The 12,499-nt window shown below is 41.2% G+C and overlaps 1 long non-coding RNA gene across 3 annotated transcripts; it reads left to right on the top strand.

Moving 5' to 3' along the window:
* The first annotated feature begins 2,012 nt into the window (after positions 1 to 2,012).
* Positions 2,013 to 8,023, top strand: LOC125552853. Of its 3 annotated transcripts, XR_007303815.1 has the most exons (8): positions 2,013 to 2,545; positions 2,672 to 2,728; positions 3,699 to 3,840; positions 3,941 to 4,109; positions 4,844 to 4,988; positions 5,895 to 6,037; positions 7,537 to 7,617; positions 7,715 to 8,023. It is a non-coding gene; the product is annotated as an uncharacterized LOC125552853 (long non-coding RNA). The 3 variants fall into 3 exon arrangements; XR_007303814.1 differs by lacking the exon at positions 3,941 to 4,109; XR_007303816.1 differs by lacking the exon at positions 3,941 to 4,109 and having other exon boundaries at positions 3,654 to 3,840.
* The last annotated feature ends 4,476 nt before the right edge of the window (positions 8,024 to 12,499 follow it).

Raw genomic sequence — 12,499 nt, 5'->3', positions numbered from 1 at the left:
CCGTGCGGCCCGAACCTGGGTAAACTGCTCGTGTGCTTCGCCTCGATCCGCTCTTTGCACGACCTCCGCCCCTGCCGAACCGAAAGGGACTCGGCCCGCCGGTCCCATAGGTGCTCGTGGATCAGTACCCCGGCAGAAATCGATCTTTCATAACAAGATTCAGCAAAGCGGTATTAATTTCACAAGATTCCGCACTAGCATCGGGAGCAATCGGAGTACTAATAAAACCATTGTTGTTGGTATTGGAAAAGTCACACAATTTAGTATTATCTTGAGCCATCGTGACAAAGTAAGCAATCCAACACACGAGCACACAAGAAGCAAGCGAAGAAGACAAAAGGAAGAGGGTGAAGAAAAGGCGAATCTTTTCGAAAATCATTTTAGAAGTGGGGGAGAGGAAAACGAGAGGCGAATGGCGAATAATGTAATGCGAGGGACAAGAGTTTATGATGGGTACTTGGTATGTCTCGGCTTGGCGTAGATCTCCCCGGCAACGACGCCAGAAATCCTTCCCACTACCTCTTGAGCTTGCGTTGGTTTTACCCTTGAAGAGGAAAGGGTGATGCAGCAAAGTAGAGTAACTATTTCCCTCAGTTTTGACAACCAAGGTATCAATCCAGTAGGAGATAACATGACAGGCCACCGAATACCTGCACAAACAAACACCAAATTGCACCCAACGAGATAAGGGGTTGTTAATCCCTTCACGGTTATTTGCAAAGTGAGATCTGATATAGATTGATAAACGACAAAGTAATATTTTTGGTTTATGGAATGGAAAGTAAAAATTGCAAAGAAAGTAAATCAGAAACTAGAATTATAGATCATAAACTTATAGAGATGGAAAATAGAACCGGGAGCCATAGGTTTCACTAGAGGCTTCTCTCAAGAAAGGAATTATTATGATGGGGTGAACAAATTACTGCTGAGCAGTTGATAGAAAAGCGCAAATTTATGACGATATCTAAGGCAATGATCATGAACATAGGCATCATGTCCGTGTCAAATAGACCGAAACAATTCTGCATCTACTACTATTACTCCACACATCGACCGCTATCCAGCATGCATTTAGAGTATTAAGTTCATAAAGAACGGAGTAACGCCTTAAGAAAGATGACACGATGTAGAGGAATTAACTCAAAAAATATGATGAAAACCACATCTTTTTATGCTTGATGGCAACAATACAATACGTGTCGGATCCCCTTCTGTCACTAGGATCGAGCACCGCAAGATTGAACCCAAAGCTAAGCACTTCTCCCATTGCAAGAAAAAACCAATCTAGTTGGCCAAACCAAATCGATAGTTCGAAGAGACTTGCAAAGATATTAAATCGTGCATATAAGAATTCAGAGGAGATTCAAATAATATTCATAGATAAGCTGATCATAAATCCACAATTCATCGGATCTCGACAAACACACCGCAAAAGAGTATTACATCGAATAGATCTCCAAGAACATCGAAGAGAACTTTGTATTGAGAATCAAAGAGAGAGAAGAAGCCATCTAGCTACTTGCTATGGACCCATAGGTCTGTGGTAAACTACTCACGCTTCATCGGAGAGACAATGATGTTGATGTAGAAGCCCTCCATGATCGAATCCCCCTCCGGCAGGATGCCGGAAAAGGCCCCAAGATGGGATCTCATGAATACAGAAGGTTGTGGCAGTGGAAAAGTGGTTTCGTGGCTCCCCTGAAAGTTTTTGGGGTATATGAGTATCCCATTGTTAGAGGGTGGGAAGAAATGAAGCCTTCTCAGGATGTGTGGTTCCGGACCATCGGATTAGGTGTCCAAAACGATCATGACCGTCGGATCATCAGATGGATAGATCCTGGCCGCCGGATCATCATCTGGATCGATCCGGGCCGTCGGATCGAAGCCGGCACTGCTACAATGAATAGCGTGGCGCCACCGCCTGTAAATCCCATGCCCCACTGAGGGCATTCTCGTTTTTCACACCTACGCATATAAAACGCAGCAGCCCACGTGTAACCCTAGCTGCCGCTCCTCCCGCATCCTCTTCCTCTCCCTCTCTTGATCTTCTCTGGAAACCTAACCACGCATCTGCACGCTCCCTGCCGCGTCGTTGCCCCCGCTCGCCCTCGTGCCTTCCCCTCCTCCCTGCCCGCGCCGTTGCTCCCGCTCATCCTCGCGCCCTTGCAACTTCCCCTTCTCCCCGCCCTCTCCCTGCTCAGCCGGAGGAGCGCGGCTCACCGTCGGAGCGTGGCTCGCCGCCGATGCTCACGAGAGAGATCATCGCCCCCGGTCAACTCTGGCCGCCTCCACCACCACCCACTGGCAGGAGGCCCACCACTCCTCCTTCTCCTCCACCACGGGCATGTTCCTCACCAAGAGCGGGAGCGTCTCTGCCTGGAGGCGGCGCCATCGGCTGGAGGAGCGGCGGCTGGGTATCCGACTCTCTGCTTTGTTCGACAAGGAGCATGTCGCCGTCACCTTGGGTGCAGCCGTCCGGTGGAAGGCGCTCTCCCTTTTTCAGAAGGCGAGGAGGATCGGCGGATCCAGCCCCCCTCCTCTCCAGGTCTCACCTGCGTTCCATCCTCAGATTCACCCATGTCTTCTCAACACTCATGCTCCGCCTTCTCTTTCTCTCTGATCCATGTTGTCTATGTCTTAACATACATGTCTTTGCGTGTGCATGCAACAGCTCGGTAGAGACAAAAGAGGAGGTCACCGGGAGATGACGGAAGATCAAAGGAGGATGGTTAGTGTATGCTGCCCGAGTATTGTCAAATCTGTTTTTATATAGTGTTGGTTCCCAATTACTGAAGTAAAAAATTCACTAAGCTTGTGGGTACGGTAAGTTAGTGTTAATGTCTGTCACTGGTTACAGAAGTTAGTAGTTCACTGGATATTGGTTACAGTAAAATATCCCTATGTTACAGTAAGTTAGTGGTTAACTGAACTACCGAAGATGTCTTCAATTGTACATTAAAGTTAGTGTTCTAAATGTTCTCAGTACTGTACTGAAGATTTGTCACCGACTGTACTGAAGATTTAAAGTAAACTGAATTTAGAATGCATATACATTAGATTCCAAAAATTGTAGTAGCACTTGGTGCTCATATAAAGCCCATAAGAGCAACCAATTTAAAAGTTTAAAGATAATTTGTGAGAATCTACAACATTTTCTGTAGAGATTAACAGTGAGGCTTAATCTACAACATTATCTGTAGATTAATGGTCAGGCTAAATTGCACTCCATTTTCTGAGAAATCTAAACTGGATGCTGGTATTTCTATGGTCCAGTGAATTAATGCTTGACTATATCTCCAATACACTCAACCATTCTCTGTGATTATAGTTTCATCGTATCTCGAACACAAGGACACATGTATTACTGCAGTATAAATCTCCAAGGATTGTGTGCAAGCAATCTCTAGGATCAATATTCAGTTTAGCATATTAGTTAACACTAGGGCCAGTATTCAGTTAATAGTGGGATCAATATTCAGTTAACGCAAGTAATGTACATGTGGTTAGCATCAACGTGATCGATGCAGTGGACAATGCCAACAATCAGTTTGTTTTTGTGGACTGTTATCCTTGGACTGAACTCAAGCAGTAATAATATATTTGTATCTTGATTATTAGCAGAACAAGTTGCATGATAATTATTTCATTCTTAGGGAAATATTTGTTGCCGACTTGCTATTGACTCTCAGATTTACAAGGTCAATCGACATATGCGACAAAGATCCTGTTGTGCACAAGCATACTCCATACATTGTTATCCTCGTGAGGCTTGCAGAAAAATGGGCAGATGCGCGTGATGGTCAGTGACCTTCGGCCTGGAAAGAGAAAGGGGAATTTAAGGTACATGATTTTTTGGGTTTGTTGGTCAAATAAATAAACAAATTTCTAGGATATTTTGATTGTTTACAAAGCTACTGTTTTTGCGAGGACCTAATTCAAGCCGTATGCTTAAACCGCAAGTCATCCAAGAAGTGGTCCGGTTTTACACAGTGCTCCTAATAGTACATTAAAAGCAAAAACAGTGAACTCCCTCAAAATGATTTGGCCCTTGCCTCTCAATATGGTTCCCGGTGCATAATGGACTACCAAACAATGTTAAGAAGCCATAGGTAAGCAAGAATTCACAATTAACAGCCCTTGTAGCTGTGATAGTATGACATCATGATAGTTTGGTAAGCAAGAATTCACAATTAACAGTCCTTGTAGCATTTACATACATGTTGGGTTCAGATAGACTATGAAATACCTTGATGCTGACCCTAACAAGCCCAGCTAGACCATATGAACATGCAGCAACCAAGACAGTATTTGCACTTCTGCAGATACTATCTAATTTCGATAAAGAACTCTCTGGAAGTTGCAGTGGTGAAAACTTGGTGCATACTGCATATAGATGTTCTTCTAGAATGTGCATTTTAAGATCAAGTATTTTCTTGATTTTCATATTTAAGATCAAGCATTTTCTTGATTTTCTTAATATGGAGCTTTGACCATCTCTTTGGTGTCCAGTTTGGATAATTTTAGTTATAGCACCCAGGCAACTTTTGTTTCTTTCTGTATATTATCAGTCTTCTCAAAAATTGAAGGATTGGTAAGTCTTTTGGTATTCTTATATATTTTTAGTCCATGTTCGGATATCTAAATTCAGTTATGCTTTAATCTTCAAATTTTGAGAATCTATTTATTTACCTTGCTTTGTTATAATGTGTTCTATGCTCCTAAAAGATACCAACCTATCTGTGATGAGGATATGAATGGGAAGGAAACAAATTATTTTGTATAGACATTATCTTGAATACAAGGTAACTCATTTTGTATATGTGCGCGCACCTGACTGTCGCAGTGGCTCGGGAAGGAGTGTGATTGTGCTAGCAGAGTAAAAGACCATAATGGCAATGTCGCTCTGACTGCTCCTGGACTTCCATGGTGGCGCTGGAAGATTTAGCCTGCCGCTTTGCCTGCGCTTCGCCTGATCACCGTTCATCCAGGTCTGCTAAATTTTCTACCACCCGTCTCTCACTGTGTGTGTGAATACCCTTGGCTATGTGTATATATATATATGAGTTAAAAGGACATGTGCACATGAACAAATCATGTGATTTCTTTAATTCCATGAATAATGCTCGAGCCTTGTGATTTCTAACCTATGAATGTAGTTTTGACAAGGCAAATCCATTTTATTTAGAACCTGAACACTCATTACCTACAATTAAGGCTTTCTTGGACCGCCTCACCAACAAAAAAGTAATATACATTTACTCTTTTCCATAAAAAATAACTTAGCTTTAAGAATATAGTTCATTGCTCTCCTCTTTGAACTATTCCTGAATTTGTATATCAGTTCCTGAATAAATACATATGAATAAAACATTTTCTGTTTTTTGTATTGGCCTTCAATGAAGTTCCAAAAGGAGAAGTTTCCTTATAAGACAATAATACTTGGTTGAGTTGTTGACAAAAGTACAAATAAAATGTCCACTGGTATTGATAGTAGTTGGGTAGAGCCATTGGTCATTGAAAAATAAAATCTTAATTGAATTATGATTTGCTAAACATTTATAGCATCTTGGCAATTGTGTGCTTTCTCATGTAAACTCATCTCTCATGATGTTCAGTGATAATTATGGCAAACTGAAGATATGTTGTTTACGCAGTACTATAACATAGTTAAAATTCAAGCTCCTTTTGGCATTGTAACTGTGCTGCCTAATTATTTAGCACCGCGAACATCTAATTAAGTCAATGTATAGTTGTGTAAACTCAGGCCACAGATACATGTGTTGTCTAATTAAACCTATATTATAGATGTGTAAACTCATGCCAGAATGAATTGTAACTTAGTTCAGAAAAGTTGCTAGTTTAATACTTCTGTCTAACATTGCGCCCTCTATTAGATATGATGGCAAGAAATAAGGTTCTTGTCGGTGTCAAAACCGGTGGATCTCGGGTAGGGGGTCCCGAACTGCGCGTCTAAGGCGGATGGTAACAGGAGGTGGGGGATACGATGTTTACCCAGGTTTGGGCCCTCTCAATGGAGGTAATACCCTACGTCATGCTTGATTGATCTTGATGATATAAGTATTATAAGAGTTGATCTACCATGAGATCGTAGAGGCTAAACCCTAGAAGCTAGCCTATGGTATTATTGTTTGTATATCTATCAACACTAGCCTGGCCCTTGTTTATATAATGCACCAGAGGCCTAGGATAAGTCCTAGCCGAATACGCCGGTGGGGGAGGAGTCCTTGTCTTGACCACCAAGTCTTGTGGAATCTTCCTTGTATGCGGCAGCTGTCCGAACTGGCCCATGAGTATACGGCCATGGGGGTCCTCGGCCCAATCTAATTGACCGGGAGACGACGTGGTGAGTACCCCCTAGTCCATGACACCGTCAGTTCTCCTCTGTGAATGTCTTGTTGCACATGCATTAAACATTTTATATGGTGGGGGAATGATGCGGAAGTGAGAGTATACAAGTCAGTCCAGGTTTACTTAGGTTCCTTCATTTAAAGCGGTGTTTTCCTCGCTTGATTCAACATATAGCATTTCGATTACTTTTAACATATTTTGTTGGTTTGTTTCTATATAAATTTAGCCACTCTTCTTAGATGGTGTTGTGATTGGTGTAATTTAGCTTGCTTCTATGTACTGTTGAAGTTGTATTGCTGTGTATTCTGCTTTAAGACTTGCTATTAATTGTCACTTGCATACACATGATTAGATGGGTCATGGATTTATGCAGCTAGCATGCATGGCTAATCTTGTGTGCCTGCTGCAGAAATAGCTCGGGTGGTAAATTAAATGGCCACACTCTAATGTAGTAATGGTGAATCCACTTATGTAACCACCTATAGTAATCAAGGACCAATACTAACTGAAGATGAATAAAAATCATTGGTCAGAGAACAAGATAAGAAAGAGGTGGCCATTGAGTTGTCACGATAGATCATAATCATGATCAGTTATTTAGTTGTTTCTCCTATTGCATTGCATGTAAATGAATCTTAATATATTTCAACCCCAGATTTAATTTTCCGCCTTTTCAATTTGTTAAAATAAGAACACGGAAGCCTCCAAACTGTATTTGATATATTGGCGATTTCTAATTGAATAATTTATGGCCCACTCCCTCTCTAAAGCTTAATCAAATAAGTCTGATGTTCTCCTCTACCCTTGCTATCAGAAAATCTTCAATCTGTATTATATAATCGTTGTCTTGTCTTGTGTACCACTTTCAGAATATGACCTTCTTTATTTTACTTTAGTTTGCATCGATTATTTCTTCGCCCGATCCATGTTTTTAGATACTTCCCTTGAAAAAATAAATAGTTTTAGCTTTTAGATACTTATCCATGTTCAAGTAAATTAAAATGTTGAATGTTTCTCCCTAAATCATAGGGAGCAAAGTTCACGAGTTTTGAGTTGTAAACATGCCTTACAACCATTTTATTTATAAATACATGTAAATGATATAGATGTTGGTCTATCTCACCTGCAAAAAATGGCTTACAACCAATAGATCTATTGTTCCAACAGGTTCAAAATTGAACTTGTTTTGCTATAAATGGCCTCCCGCGGTTGTATACAAAGCTGAAGTAGGTACCATCTCCATGAAAGGTATCGTCGTTCGTAGAATTTTCAGTTAAACTATCAATTTGAGTATATTTTTATTTATTAATGTTAATCACACCAATGGAATCAACCTGCGGAACAGTACTTGCAAAGGTGTGTTGGAGCTGAACTAAGGAAGTTGTCAATGCTCAAGCCATGTGCAAGAAGAGTGAACCAGAAAACTAAGAAGATGTTTATTTTTTATTGTTTATCCTTAGGTTGTATTTGACTATTTATTGTGGCGAATTGGCCGAGTTTTCTAATTGGAGTCTCATTGAGGAATGTTGAAGGGTTTAGATTTATATTTAAGGTCTACCAGTAATATAGGAAGCAAGTTGTGGTGTGTGTGCCAGTTATCTTATGAACAAGTGAGACCACCATTAATTTAAATCTCTCATATACTTCGTTAAGTTGTCAATCTGGCATGTGTTCCTTTCAAGTTGCATGGACATTTTAATAATTAATTATGCAATTTTAGTGCTCCTAATTAGTTGCATGGCCATTTTAATATTTAATTAATTAGTTTTTATGCATGGTTAGTGCTAGGTAGATTCTATGCGTGCTTCTTTTGAAGGAAATATGCCCTAGAGGCAGTAATAAAGTTGTTATTTATATTTCTTTATATCATGATAAATGTTTATTATTCATGCTAGAATTGTATTAACCGGAAACTTAGTACATGTGTGAATACATAGACAAACAGAGTGTCACTAGTATGCCTCTACTTGACTAGCTCGTCAATCAAAGATGGTTAAGTTTCCTAGCCACGAACAAGGAGTTGTTATTTGATGAACGGGGTCACATCATTAGAGAATGATGTGATTGAATTGACTCATCTGTTAGCTTAGCACTTTGATCGTTTAGTTTACTGCTATTGCTTTCTCCATAACTTATACATGTTCCTATGACTATGAGATCATGCAACTCCCGAATACCGAAGGAACACTTAGTGTGCTATCAAATGTCACAACATAACCGGGTGACTATAAAGATGCTCAACAGGTGTCTCCGATGGTGTTTGTTGAGTTGGCATAGATCAAGATTAGGATTTGTCACTCCGTGTATTGGAGAGGTATCTCTAGGCCCTCTCGGTACTGCACATAACTATAAGCCTTGCAAGCAATGTGACTAATGAGTTAGTTATGGGATGTTGCATTACGGAACAAGTAAAGAGACTTGCCGGTAATGATATTGAACTAGGTATTGAGATACCGACGACCGAATCTCGGTCAAGTAACATACCGATGACAAAGGGAACAACGTATGTTGTTATGCGGTTTGACCGATAAAGATCTTCATAGAATATGTAGGAACCAATATGAGCATCTAGGTTCCGCTATTGGTTATTGACCGGAGATGACTCTCGGTCATGTCTACATAGTTCTCCAACCCTTAGGGTCCGCACGCTTAACGTTCGGTGACGATTAGTATTATGAGTTTATGTGTTTTGATGTAATGAAGGTTGTTTGGAGTCCCGGATGAGATCACGGACATGACGAGGAGTCTCGAAATGGTCGAGACATAAAGATCAATATATTGGAAGGCTATGTTTGGACATCGAAATGGTTCTGGGTGAGTTCGGGCATTTACCAGAGTACCGGGGGGTTACCGGAACCCCTCGGGGAGTGTATGGGCCTTAATGGGCCTTAGTGGGAAGAGAGGAGGAGGCGGCCAAGGTGAGACGCCCCCCACCCAAGCCCAATCCAAATTGGGGTCGGGGCCAGCCCCCCTTTCCTTCTCCCTCTCTCCCCCTTCCTTCTCTCCTAGTCCAACAAGGGAAAGGGGGAATCCTACTCCCACCGGGAGTAGGACCCCCCTGGGCGCGCCATAGAGAGCCTACCATCCCCCTCCTCCACTCATTTATATACGGGGGAGGGAGTCACCCCATAGACACACAAGTTGATTGTTTTAGCCGTGTGCGGTACCCCCCTCCACAGATTTCCACCTCGGTCATATCATTGTAGAGATTAGGTGAAGCCCTGCGTCAGTAACTTCATCATCACCGTCATCACGCCATCGTGCTGACGAAACTCTCCCTCGACCTCAGCTGGATCTAGAATTCGTGGGACGTCACCGAGCTGAACGTGTGCAGATCGCGGAGGTGTCGTATCTTTGGTGCTAGGATCGGTCGGATCGTGAAGACGTACGACTGCATCAACCACATTGTCATAACGCTTCCGCTTTCGGTCTACGAGGGTACGTACGTGGACAACACTCTCCCCCCCCCCGTTGCTATGCATCACCTAGATGGATCTTGCGTGTGCGTAGGATTTTTTTTGAAATTACTGTGTTCCCCAACAGGTTCCCCTTCTGTCACTGGGATCAAGCACCGCAAGATTGAACTCAAAGCTAAACACTTCTCCCATTGCAAGAAAAACCAATCTAGTTGGCCAAACCAAATCGATAGTTCGAAGAGACTTGCAAAGATATCAAGTCATGCATATAAGAATTTAGAGGAGATTCAAATCATATTCATAGATAAGCTGATCATAAGTCCACAATTCATTGCATCTCGGCAAACACACCGCAAAAAAGTATTACATCGAATAGATCTCCAAGAACATCAGGAAGAACATGGTATTGAGAATCAAAGAGAGAGAAGAAGCCATCTAGCTACTAGCTATGGACCCGTAGGTCTATGGTAAACTACTCACGCTTCATCGGAGAGGCAATGGTGTTGATGTAGAAGCCTCTGTGATCGAACCCCCCTCCGACAGGACGCAGGAAAAGGCCCCTAGATGGGATCTCACGGGTACAGAAGGTTGCGGCGGTGGAAAAGTGTTTTCGTGGCTCTCCTGGTAGGTTTGGGAATATTTGAGAATAATAGAATATATAGGTGGAAGAAATAGGTCGGTGGAGTCACGAGGGGCCCACAAGGGTGGGGGCACACCCTCTATCCTTGTGGCCGCCACATGGCTTTCCTAACATGTACTCCAAGTCCTCTGGATCTCTTCTGGTCCAAGAAAAATCATCGTGAAAGTTTCATTCCATTTGGACTCCGTTTGATATTCCTTTTCTGCAAAACTCTAAAACAAGGAAAACATAAATAGGAACTGGGCTCTAGGTTAATACGTTAGTCCCGAAAATAATATAAAATAGCATAATAATGCATACAAAACATCCAAAATAGATAATATAATAGCCTGGAACAATCAAAAATTATAGATACGTTGGAGACATATCAAGCATCCCCAAGATTAATTCATGCTCGTCCTGGAGTAGGTAAATGGTAGAAATAGAATTTTTGATGTGGAATGCTACCTAACATATTTATCCATGTAATTTTCTCTATTGTGGCATGAATGTTTAGATCCGTATGATTCAAAACAAAAGTTTAATATTGACATAAAAACAATAATACTTCAAGCATACTAACAAGATAATTATGTCTTCTCAAAATAACATGGCCAAAGAAAGCTTATCCCTACAAAATCATATAGTCTGGCTATACTCCATCTTCATCACACAAAATATTTTGATCATGCACAACTCCGATGACAAGCCAAGCAATTGTTTCATACTTTTGATGTTCTCAAACTTTTTCAACTTTCACGCAATACATGAGCATGAGCCACGGACATAGCACTATAGGTGGAATAGACGGTGGTTGTGGAGAAGACAAAAAGAAGGAGATAGTCTCACATCAACTAGGCGTATTAACGGGCTATGGAGATGCCCGTCAATAGATATCAATGTGAGTGAGTAGGGATTGCCATGCAATGGATGCACTAGAGTTATAAGTTTATGAAAGCTCAAAAAGAAACTAAGTGGGTGTGCATCCAACTTGCTTGCTCATGAAGACCTAGGGCAATTTGAGGAAGCCCATCATTGGAATATACAAGTCAAGTTCTATAATGAAAATTCCCACTAGTGTATGAAAGTGACAAAATAGGAAACTCCCTATCATGAAGATCGTGGTGCCACTTTGAAGCACAAGTGTGGTAAAAGGATAGTAGCATTGCCCCTTCTCTCTTTTCTCTTATTTTTTATTTGGGCATTCTCTCATTTTTTGGCCTTTTTTTATTCGTCCGAAGTCTCATCCCAACTTGTGGGGGAATCATGGTCTCCATCATCCTTTCCTCACATGTGACGTTGCTCTAATAATGAAGATCATCACACTTTCATTTACTAACAACTCAAGAATTACAACTCGATACTTAGAACAAAATATGACTCTATGTGAATGCTTCCAGCAGTGTACCAGGATGTGCAATGAATCAAGACTGACATGTATGAAAGAATTATGAACGGTGGCTTTGCCACAAATACGATGTCAACTATATGATCTTGCATAGCAATATGACAATGATGGAGCGTGTCATAATAAACGGAACGGTGGAAAGTTGCATGGCAATATATCTCAGAATGGCTATGGAAATATCATAATAGGTAGGTATGGTGGTTGTTTTGAGGAAGGTATGTGGTGGCTTTATGGTACCGGCGAAAGTTGCGCGACACTAGAGAGGCTAGCAATGGTGGAAGGGTGAGAGTGTGTATAAACCATGGACTCAACATTAGTCATAAAGAACTCATATATTTATTTCAAAAATCTATTAGTTATCGAAACAAAGTACTACGTGCATGCTCCTAGGGGATAGATTGGTAGGAAAAGACATCGCTCATCCCCAACCGCCACTCATAAATAAGACAATAAATAAATAAATCATGCTCCGACTTCATCACATAACGGTTCACCATACGTGCATGCTACGGGAATCACAAACTTTAAACACAAGTATTCTCAAATCACAACTACTAGCATGACTTAATATCACCATCTTCATATCTCAAAACAATCATAAGGAATCAAACTTCTCATGGTATTCAATGCAATTTATATGAAAGTTTTTATTATATCCCTCTTGGATGCCTATCATATTAGGACTAA

The sequence above is a fragment of the Triticum urartu genome, chromosome 4, assembly GCF_003073215.2.
Source record: "Triticum urartu cultivar G1812 chromosome 4, Tu2.1, whole genome shotgun sequence".
NCBI classification, from domain to species: Eukaryota; Viridiplantae; Streptophyta; class Magnoliopsida; order Poales; family Poaceae; genus Triticum; species Triticum urartu.
This window is presented reverse-complemented; position numbering and strand designations above follow the sequence as displayed.